This window comes from Atta colombica, unplaced genomic scaffold (assembly GCF_001594045.1).
Source record: "Atta colombica isolate Treedump-2 unplaced genomic scaffold, Acol1.0 scaffold69, whole genome shotgun sequence".
In the NCBI taxonomy this organism is placed as follows: Eukaryota; Metazoa; Arthropoda; class Insecta; order Hymenoptera; family Formicidae; genus Atta; species Atta colombica.
In genome coordinates this window covers 856,873-867,545 of record NW_017259560.1, presented here as the reverse complement: position 1 = coordinate 867,545, position 10,673 = coordinate 856,873, and the positions used below count along the sequence as shown (strand labels likewise).

The 10,673-nt window shown below is 29.9% G+C and overlaps 2 long non-coding RNA genes across 2 annotated transcripts; one reads left to right on the top strand and one right to left on the bottom strand.

The window, feature by feature from the left end:
- Positions 1-5,354: 5,354 nt before the first annotated feature.
- LOC108692294 lies at positions 5,355-7,340 on the top strand. The gene is made up of 3 exons (XR_001931960.1): positions 5,355-5,963; positions 6,328-6,511; positions 6,917-7,340. It is a non-coding gene; the product is annotated as an uncharacterized LOC108692294 (long non-coding RNA).
- Positions 6,699-10,245, bottom strand: LOC108692293. Its single transcript, XR_001931959.1, has 6 exons — positions 9,886-10,245; positions 9,261-9,342; positions 9,078-9,163; positions 8,018-8,190; positions 7,502-7,638; positions 6,699-6,751 (listed from the first exon to the last, which is right to left on the bottom strand). It is a non-coding gene; the product is annotated as an uncharacterized LOC108692293 (long non-coding RNA).
- Positions 10,246-10,673: the final 428 nt, after the last annotated feature.

Sequence of the window (10,673 nt, the reverse complement as noted above, 5' to 3'; positions counted from 1 at the left end):
GTGTGTGTGTGTGTCCATATATTTCAAGAAGTCCATATATTATATTTACATAAATTGAAAACAATATTCGTTGTTAGAATCTTTATAGTCTACCAGGTGTATAAGCTTAAATCCGCTGTTTGCTCATAGGTGGCATTAGTGAGCGTACAAAGCTACCCTGGGCACATAACACACTTTTTTTTATGTGTTTGACATCTGTCAACATTAACCAGTGCGTATCATCAGCAATTTCATACAACACATAGATTTTTTTCTTTCGTAATCATGTGTAGTTTTTTGCTAAAAAAAAAGCATATGCGGGAAATTTTGCTTTTCTGTTTCAATTTGAAGAAATCGGCTGCCGAATCACATCGAATGTTTGAAGCCTATGGCGACAATGCTTTATCGGAAACAACGTGCAAAAATTGGTTTCGCCGGTTCAATGATGACAATTTTGATCTGAGTGACAAGAAGCGTGAAAATCGGCCCAGGAAGATTGAGGACTGTCAATTGCAGGCTCTTTTGGACGAGGACGGAGGAGGAGTACCCAAACGCAAAAAATGCTTGCCGAGCAATTGGGTGTTTCTCAAGCAGCCATTTCCATGCGGCTACATGCCATGGGGAAGGTTCAAAAGATCGGAAAATGAGTGCCGCATGAATTGAACGATAGGCAAATGGAGCGACGCCAAAACACATGCCAAATTCTGCTTGCCAGACAAAAAAGAAAGTCGTTCCTGCATCGGATTGATAGGCGATGAAAAGTGGATGTATTTTCAGAATCCTAAACGCAAGAAATCTTGGGTTGATCCCGCCCAACCATCAACATCTTCCTCAAGACCAAATCGCTTCGGACGGAAGACGATGCTGCGTTTGATGGGATCAGGAGGGTGTCATCTACTACGAGCTGTAAACCTGGTGAAACTGTTAATGCTCACCGCTACCACCAACAACTGATCAAATTGCACCATGCTCTACGTGAAAAAAGGCCTTATTATCGAAAAAGACATGACAAGCTGATTTTCCTTCACGACAACGTACCATCGCACACGTCAACAATGGTCCAAAACTACTTGAAGACACTCAACTGGGAAGTGTTATCTCATCCCGCTTACTCACCAGACCTGGCACCTTCTAACTATCACCTGTTTTCGTTGACGGACCACGCTGAACGATACTTCGATTCTTACAAAAACGTTCGAAAATGGTTTGATGAGTGGTTTGCCTCGAAAGATGAGGAATTTTTTTGGCGTGGTATACACAAATTGCCCGAAAGATGGGAAAAATGTGTAGTTAGCGAGAGCAAGTACTACTTTGAATAAATTTGTTTTTGCTTCCTAGAAAAAAAAGTGTTTTTCTTAATAAAAAACAACGGATTTAATCTTATGCACCTGGTATATTCTAATAGTAAAATGTTATAGTGAATTCGATCATTCGCTACACTGGATCAGTGCATTAAAAACTGTTTTATATAAAATATCTCAATGCAGTGATACAATATAATCAACTTTGGCTATAAAATGATATATACACATATATTTTAAATAATGTGTCGTTTAAAATTTTTATTTACTTTTATATTTAACTTTACTAATGTTTACTTACTCATATAAAGCAGCTATAGTATGCACTAATGTAGTGCAAGCGAATTAACAATTTGTGCGCAAATTCGATCAAATTTTGATTACAAAATCATAACCATCTGTGTTCGCACTATGGATTTGTCGACAAAGCCTGCTGACATATTTTGTTAAGAGATTGTTGATAAAACCGAGTAAAATCTATTGATATAATCTAATGGTAGATTGACAGCAAAAACCAAGCAGGATCTCATTTTCATTTAAATCGACTTAGTTTATAAGAAATTTTGTGTGTGTGTGTGTGTGTGTGTGTGTGTGTGTGTGTGTGTGTGTGTGTGTGTGTGTGTGTGTGTGTGTGTATAAACGGTTATATATAATTATACATAATTATTTATACATACTGATGTGAAAACTGGAAACAACTACAAACAACAAATGTGAAAATACAATTTTATTACTAAAATAGTTATTATAATTAGTTTCACATTTTAAAAATACACATGAGAAAGTTACAAAATAGTCAAAAAAATATTCGGAGATTCAGAAAGCACGAACAAGCTCCGAAAGAGCTTGAGAATCTCTAGAAGATTTGCCTATTCGATTTACATACGCCAATTCTTATAAAATTCCAAAACGATTTCTTCTTATTAGAAGTTTATCTTATGGCGATGCCGTAAATAAAAATAATAGGAATAATGCTTGATTTTTGCTGCCAATTTGCCATCAGATTATGTCAGCAGGCTCTATTCGGTTTTTATCACTAATTTGCTGACATAGTATGTCAACAGGCTTTGTTATAGTTTTGACAGCAGTTTGCTGACAATGAGTTCAAGACGGCAAAGCGGCTAAGCATACTTATTGAGTGATTGAATATGATTGGTTGGATCTATAAGTAACAATCAATTATGCTTATTTGCTCGGCAAGCAGGCTAGCCGTTTTGTTAACTTGAACGCTCAATATCTGGTACAAACACTGTGCACAATTGCCTTTCTATAATCAGAAATTAGGGCTCTGTTCAAAATCTGTCTCCACAGGCTTTGCTATCAGGAAAATTTATACGTAATATATAAATAGTTACATATAATTATATATAATTATATATTTATATATACTGCTGTGAAAACTGAAAATAATCAATACAGTTTTATTGCTAAAATATTGATTAGCTTCACATTTTAAAATACACATGAGAAAGTTATAAAATAGTCAATAAAATATTCGGAGATTCAGAAAGCACTCCGAAGAAGCTTAAAAGATTTGTCTATTCGATTTATGTCAATTTTTATAGGACTCATAAGTGTTTTTTTCTTCTTATGAGAAGCAAATCTCATAGCGAACTTGTATATGAAAATGAGAAAACTTGCTCAGTTTCTGCTGCCAATCTGCCATCAAGTTATGTTAGCAGGCTCTGCTCAGTTTCTGTTCGCAAAAGCCGCAATCTGTTGTCAAGTTATACAGCAGACAAGTTCGGTTTTTGTCACCAATTTGCTGGCAGTAATATCAGCAGGCTTTGTTATATTTTTGACAGTGATTTGCTGACATTGTCTAATACTCTGTGTACAATTTATCTTTCTGCAATCAAAAATTGGTAGCAGACTCTACTCTAAATCTGTCTCCGTAGGCTTTGCTATCAGGGTATATAAGCTTTTTTATAGCAACCGTAATTCTTTCAGCCTATGAATTTATTAACTAATGCTTCAAATGTTGCGATTGAATTTTCTGTTGGATTGCCTCTTCCCACATTGTTATAATTTATAATTTTATTTTATTAGCTTTCGACATCTCAATTCCATTTCCAGAAATGCCTTCATATTAGGATCTTTTACCTTGTCAAAGATGACTTTTTGCAAATCTATATTGGATTTTTCTATCATGTTACTCAATCTTTCTGTATACTTAATCCATACACAATTCGTGCATCCTGACATACAACAATTAGTCGGTTCCGTCAAATCATCCACTGAAATTTCTTTTGCATCAGTCCGAACTTTGTCATCTTTTTGGATCGATGAATGTCGTCGATAATAACAGAAACTTTTACTAATGATTAATCTTGACCGAAGTATGGAACTCATTTGTTTTGATTCTGTCCAAGATACATGTGCAAAATAGCTATTTTTATAATTAATATTATATTAATAGAAAAAGAATAAATATCACAATGAAAAATAACTTTTGTTCCTTTTGCAAATGAAATAAATTCAAGAAAATCTTATCTAATCTATTGTGAAACAGTAATACTTAAGCCTTAGACACAACGTGAGACAACAGTGATAAGAATAGGAATAACATAGAAATAAAAGGTATATAATTGTTGCCTTTCGTTGCACATTGGCTGCTTCAACGGATTCAACAGTTGAGTGAGCGCTAGCTATTGATATATTCTTCTAAATCTAAAATGTTGAATGGATGATCTAAAAGAATACATCATATAACAGTGAACGCTCACTCAGCTGTTGAGTCCGCTGAATGCAGCCAATGCCGCGGAAGAAATAAAAATGTTAACCAATCTGGGTCGCGGTTCAATTTACAAAGTTTAAAAATAATTTCATTTTTGTTGTTTATCAATTGTTAAACGAAGACAAACGATGCTCATGAGTTGTCAACATGAATGGACTACGTGTCTGATTTCGTATATAAACTATAGTATATTTTAGAGTCACTCTAAGAGTCGAGACATAAAGGTGCCTATCCATGCAGCGGAATAGCGTAATGCGAAACGAGAGCGGAACCAATCACAAGTGTTCCGCACTAATTGCAGTTGATTTCACGTTACGCTATTCCACTGCACAAGTAAACATCCTAAGTGCCTCTTCATGATTGCTGCATGTTTCAATTTGTTAATAGTTAATGAATTAGTAGTAAGTTAATAGTAAGTGAATAGCTGAAAGCAATTTTTATAGGTGTAGTACATTCATCGACTAAAAGATTGCAACAGACTTTTTTCTACGGTTTTTGAAATGCAACCTACTCATCGAGCAATTGGTTTTTACCAACGACATATATACCTAGACTAAGTATTCCCATGCTTTTTAGTAGTGAGGGTGAGTTGAAGCCAGAAATTGACAGTTTAGGTGGAGCCATATTATCTCTTTTGCACTATATTCTTTTCAACTAATCTTTTTGCACCATTTATTTACACTTTTTGCGAGTGTATGGCAATTGCCCACGATCCAATTGCGCACAAACCAATCACAGCGCTAAAAAAAATAACCCAAAATACTGCCTATGTAGAAGTCGCTGTGATTGGCAGTGGGCAATTGTTACAGTGCGCAATTGAACTGCTCCCATTTTCTGCGACTAGTGCTGCCAAGAACACATAACTTTTTTCATATATATTATTTATAAATACAACATATTTTCTTCATGTTTGTGTTTCTCTCTTCGTATTGTACTTTAAATCAACGGAATCAATAATATATATGAAAGTTAAACTTATAAACGATAAATATAATAAAAAATGGTATTCTGTAATTTATTATAACGATAGATGTCGTTAAAAGTTTCAATAAAAGACCGAATTTTATGGTAACATAGGAGTACAAGATTCCTCGATAAACAATAGCGACATTTGTAATTTAAATTTGTAATTTAAATTTGATTTGTAATTTAAATAAACATCATACATATTAAATATTTAGAAGAGCATGCAAAAAATATTACAGCAAAATATTTTAATTAAAAGTAATGTATTATAAATGTTATAATATTTGAAAGTATAAAATAAACAAATAATAAATTTAGGTTATGTTCTATATAAATTTTTCTTTATACGCAATGTAAATGAAATATGCATAATAATATTATTAAGATTTCTTCTTACTTTTAAGATGAAATGGCTGAAAATATTTAGAATGGAATATATTATTTTTACAAGAATGCGGAGACTTGAAAGAAGAGAGAAGATTTTTACGCGATGAGCAAAATCCATTTGAACTTTACAACAAGAATTTATTGCATAGACTAAATCAAGAATTTATTGCACAGACTAAATCAATTTTGATCATTGTAAATTCTTAATAATTTAAGACAAAATTGAAAAAAAAACAATGTATAACTGGCTTGTTTCCGGAAATTCAGGTTTTGGTTACAATTGGTTTTTTTGCTCATGGTTCTTATCAAAGACTAGAAACCAATGCAAATTAGTAATAGCCAACTGCTAGCCGTTACATATGTAAAGTGGCACAATTAATAAATATACATTTATTACGTCAATGGATAAAATTTCCCATGACATGATTCCATATGAAAAGACTATTGCATAGAACAAATTTGCACTAGCTGCACAGTTATTTCCTGGAGCTGTTGGAGCTATTGATTGTATGTACATAAACATTCTTGCACCACATATTCATGAAGAAATATATGTTAATCACCATGGTAATTATTCTTTGAATGTTCAAGCAGTAAGTATAATAAAAATGTTCTATGTTTTATATCAAATTGGTTCCAACTTTAGTTCAAAGTCAACTTTGAAGTCAAAACACAAGACTGTCAAAACAAAAAATTCAATATAGGCAAGAATTTGGGATAAAATTAATATATATCTGAGCAATGCATATCAATATTTTACAATCCCTGAAATCTTATTCATATTGATTTTTTGTGGGACTTTGTGTTTCGTCTATAGCTAAAGTTGAACAGATACGTTTTATTCATTAGCTAATTTTGAACTTTGCAAATATATTAACAATGTGTGTGTGTGTGTGTGTGTGTGTGTGTGTGTATAAAGTTATGGAAAGTATCCTGTTAATTCTAATATTTTTACAGATAGTCGATCCAGAAAATATTAAATATGAATAAATATGAAAATATTAAATATAAATGCACGATATCCAGGTGCAAGAAATGATGCATATTGGCTTCTTCAATTAAACGTCATGGAGCTTTAACCAAGTATAACTAAGGGAAAGGAAAATTTATTTAATTGATAAATTAATTGAATGTTGATTACGTAGGTAAACTTTTCAACTTTTATTGTGCAATTAATTATACACAGTAAAAATATTTATATTTCCATCAAAAGCAATATTCTTTATAGGAATGTCATCACTGAGAAAGATTTTTCACTTTCAATAGTTTTCTCCAAAAAGATTTAAATATTTAGTAAATTTGTAACATGAAATAAACTGTCATAGTTTGTTGTTTTTAGCTGATCTAATTCTTGCACCGTTCATCTCTTCTCTTTTTTTCTCTGAAAAGAAATGAGGAAAAAAATGATGAAAAGAAAAAAAGAAAAGAAACCGGAAAAAACCGGAAAAAAGGAATAAACTATGTAAAAAGTTCAGATAAGAACAGACTTAAGATCTTATGTCCGGAAAATTAAATCACATAATTGTATATATATATGTATTTACAGAAGATGCTGGATATCCATTAGAGCCATGGTTAATGACACTGTGTGGCAAATTATTCTCAGTGGAGTCGCTATCATTATAATCAGAAATTATATAAAGCGGAGTATCATTGAAAGATTATTTGGAATTTTAAAGGGAACATGGAGATGTTTATCTTACTAATGTATATTGATATATGCTCCAGATATTTGCGGATTAATTGTAAATGCATGTGTAGTTTTACATAATATACGTGTACACTATCGACTCTCCCCCTGGATAGAAGAAAATGTAATCTTTGGTAACGCACAAATGCAAATGAAGCAAATGATGTTTGAAGAAGAAGAAGAAGAATAAGATATAGGGGCCTAGAGCAATAGCGTATACAGAAGCAAATTATGCGAGATTGGTTTCCCAATTACCAATGCATAGGAGAATGAGTAATTCTAGATGAAAATAATTTGAGTTTATTATATTGATAAATATAAACGTTTGATTTGTATGATAAAATATTTTGTATTATAAAATATTTTTATTATAAAATATTATAAAATGTATAAAATAATAATGAAAAAGAATTAAATTTATATATCCTTGAATTTATGTACCGTTGTTTTTCAAACATTCAAATATGATTTCTAATAACTGTGTTTATCGTTCTTCATTCTTTGCCATTCTATCTGTAGTTTCGCTTATTCGCAATAATGCTTCGGCTTGCGAATAATTTCATAGCCTCAGCTAGCATCTATAAACATATAATATTATTAAACTAAAGTATAATATAATATAATTATAATAATTAGTAATAAGCTTATCAATAAGAAGTTAGAGTTTTTAATATGCTTAATATTTTTGTGTGATTTTTAAGTTCAAACTATATGCCGAACAAATTTTCGATTTTGTGAGTTCTTCATGGTGTAAACTGAACGAAAGTAATATTACAATATTAAATGAATAATAAATTCAATGATTAGCAATTTATTATTATAATATTTCTAGTTCAATTTAGAGGTGTGTTAAGTGAAAATGTACTCGGCACACTAGTTTGATGAACTTGAAAATATATAAAATTACAAAGAATATTAAGCACTATGTTCCAGCTCTGATAAAACAAGGCTTATTACCAAGTTAGTTGTGTATACATAAATTGGTCAAAATTTTCTTATTATTAAAATTAAAATATTCTTAAGATAAATTGACAATAAGACTAATCATTATTGCTTCAACATGTTTGTCTGCTATTGCCCCAAAAAATTCTCGAGCATCATATAATTGTACTCCTAAACGTTCTGCCTATCTGCAAATATGTACAAAAAAATACAAAAATTTATTTTAAATCGGAAATATACACATTTATTATTCTATTTAGAATTTTAGTGTTATAGGTATTCATAGTCAGTTCTTACTTCACGATTATCTTAAGTAATGTCTTAAGACATTAATACAGCTCTCTGATTGATTCGTGACATCTTAAGACTATACTTAAGACGGTCTTAAATATAAGAATCGACTATGAATACTGGCCGTATTTATGTTTTCTGTACTCGGCCTAATTTGTGTTATATTTGCGTAAAAAAGTATTAATATTTAGAATATATAGTAAAGTTTAACAATACCTAATTTACACCACGTACTTGATATGCGTAATAATGCGCAGTTTCATCAATGATAATTTAACTTAATATTAAATTATCATTAACCTTCCAAGTAAAAAATGATAATGGAATCAATATTGAGTCAATGTCGATTCGACGTCAATTTCATTGTTATTTTTCACTGGGTTTGTTACACAGCATGTTTAATTGGGTTTAATAACATCCGTGGTTATAAAATTGACCAATCATAGCTGTTCCTCAGAAGAATGGAATGACCATGATTGGTAATTTTATAACTACGGATATTATTAAACTTGATTGAGGGTATTATGTAAATGTAGTCATTATGGTGGAATCAGGCATTAGTATTAAGTGCTCGGTGTAAACTAGAGTAAAGAAACAAACTTTAATTTTAAGCTAACATCTTGTACTTTGTATTTATAATGACATACATAGAACATCTATTATGTTTTGTTCAATGAAATTTTTTTCAGTCAATTCACTTCATTGTTCAATTTACTTTCATTTGTAACAGTCGAAAAATAAAATTATATATTTCTTTATAAAATAGAGTATTGATAATACATACCTATGTCTTCTAATTCTTGGGATAATTGGAGCTGGTGTTTCGTTTAAAATATTTTCATTTTTTGCTGTCAATTCTTCAATGACATTCTATGAGCGCATAATACATGTTATTTTATACAATTGAATGAATGTACAGATATAAAATGAATCCAAAAAAAGAGGACAATGATATACTTTTACTTACATCACGTTCTTTGGAAAAACTGTCAGGTACATCGATATACCTTGTACATATTCGTGTTCAATTATTCCTAGAATTCTTTTTTCTAAATCAGATAAATTTATATTAACAGAATTATTTCCTGTTGCTGTTTTTCCCTTTTTTAATTTTTGTATTATTTTTATCTTTACATATAAGATCTGGCTATGTTTGTAAAAAAATAAAAATATTATTAAATGTTGAAGAAGTATATTTAATAAATGTATTAATAACTTTAAAAATAAGTTTTACGATCAATAACAGAAAGAATACAAGAGGAATAAAGCCTTAGTAGTAGTAATATTTGTTGAATATTGATGTTCAAGATGTTTGACAATAAGGGAAAAATTAGAAAAAAACTTTGCAAAGAGTTTAAGTGTATGTAAATGATAAAATAAAACGAAAATTAATAACAAAAATTAAAACAAACAAAATTTATAACAAAATTGCGGCTTGGATTTGTAATAAATGTTTAAATGTTCACATAAAAAATATATGAAATATATATGTTTTAATTATAATTTTATTTTTAATTCTTGTTTAATTATCTAGAATTACTCTTTTTTTGCACCTGTTGTCAAGCATCCTGTATTATATACTATATACTTACAGTCTTCCATGATTTTACATCTTTTTCTTTGTCTTTAGATCCTAATGAATTTAAGAAAGTAAAATCTTCCCAACTTCCTTATAATTGTATGTTATTGTTTATTGTTATAAATTTACCAGCTACATGAGGATATTGTTCTAAATAAGTTATTAGAGCTTCAATTTGTCATTGAGTGGCTCTTCCCTGTCGACTTCTTCCAGTTTCTCTAAAAGAAGTGCTAACATTATAGGCTAAATTTGAGAAAAACAAGTAATATGATTAGAAAACAGTTTCAAAAAATTAATTTTTATTGAAGGAACTCTGTGTCCTTTACATCAAATGATTCATCTTATTCTATGCATAAAAATATTAAGGAATTAAGATAATTATCAAAAAATTAATAGTTTAAAAGATATTTCATATTTCAAGTTCAAATATGTTAGAATAAAGTATGAAATATCTGCACAATTGATTTTTTTATAACTCTATCTTAATAATTTTATATGCAAAATAATTAGCAAAATCATTAATTTCATTATAAAAAACAAAGATAACTTTGGACTTTATATAAACTTTACCGGCAAAAACGAGTTTAATGTAAATAAATAGTAAATTTCATACATTTACTAATTTTTTCATATATAATTTAAGTTGTTAAGTTATACTTTTTGTTTATACATATATATTTATCTTGTGACATTGTGTATATTACAAGCTTTTTTTGATAATTATACAATAGATTTGCAGCTTAAAAATCAATAAAATTAGGCTTATTCAATGCGTTTTTACATGAAACGAAAGATTGACAG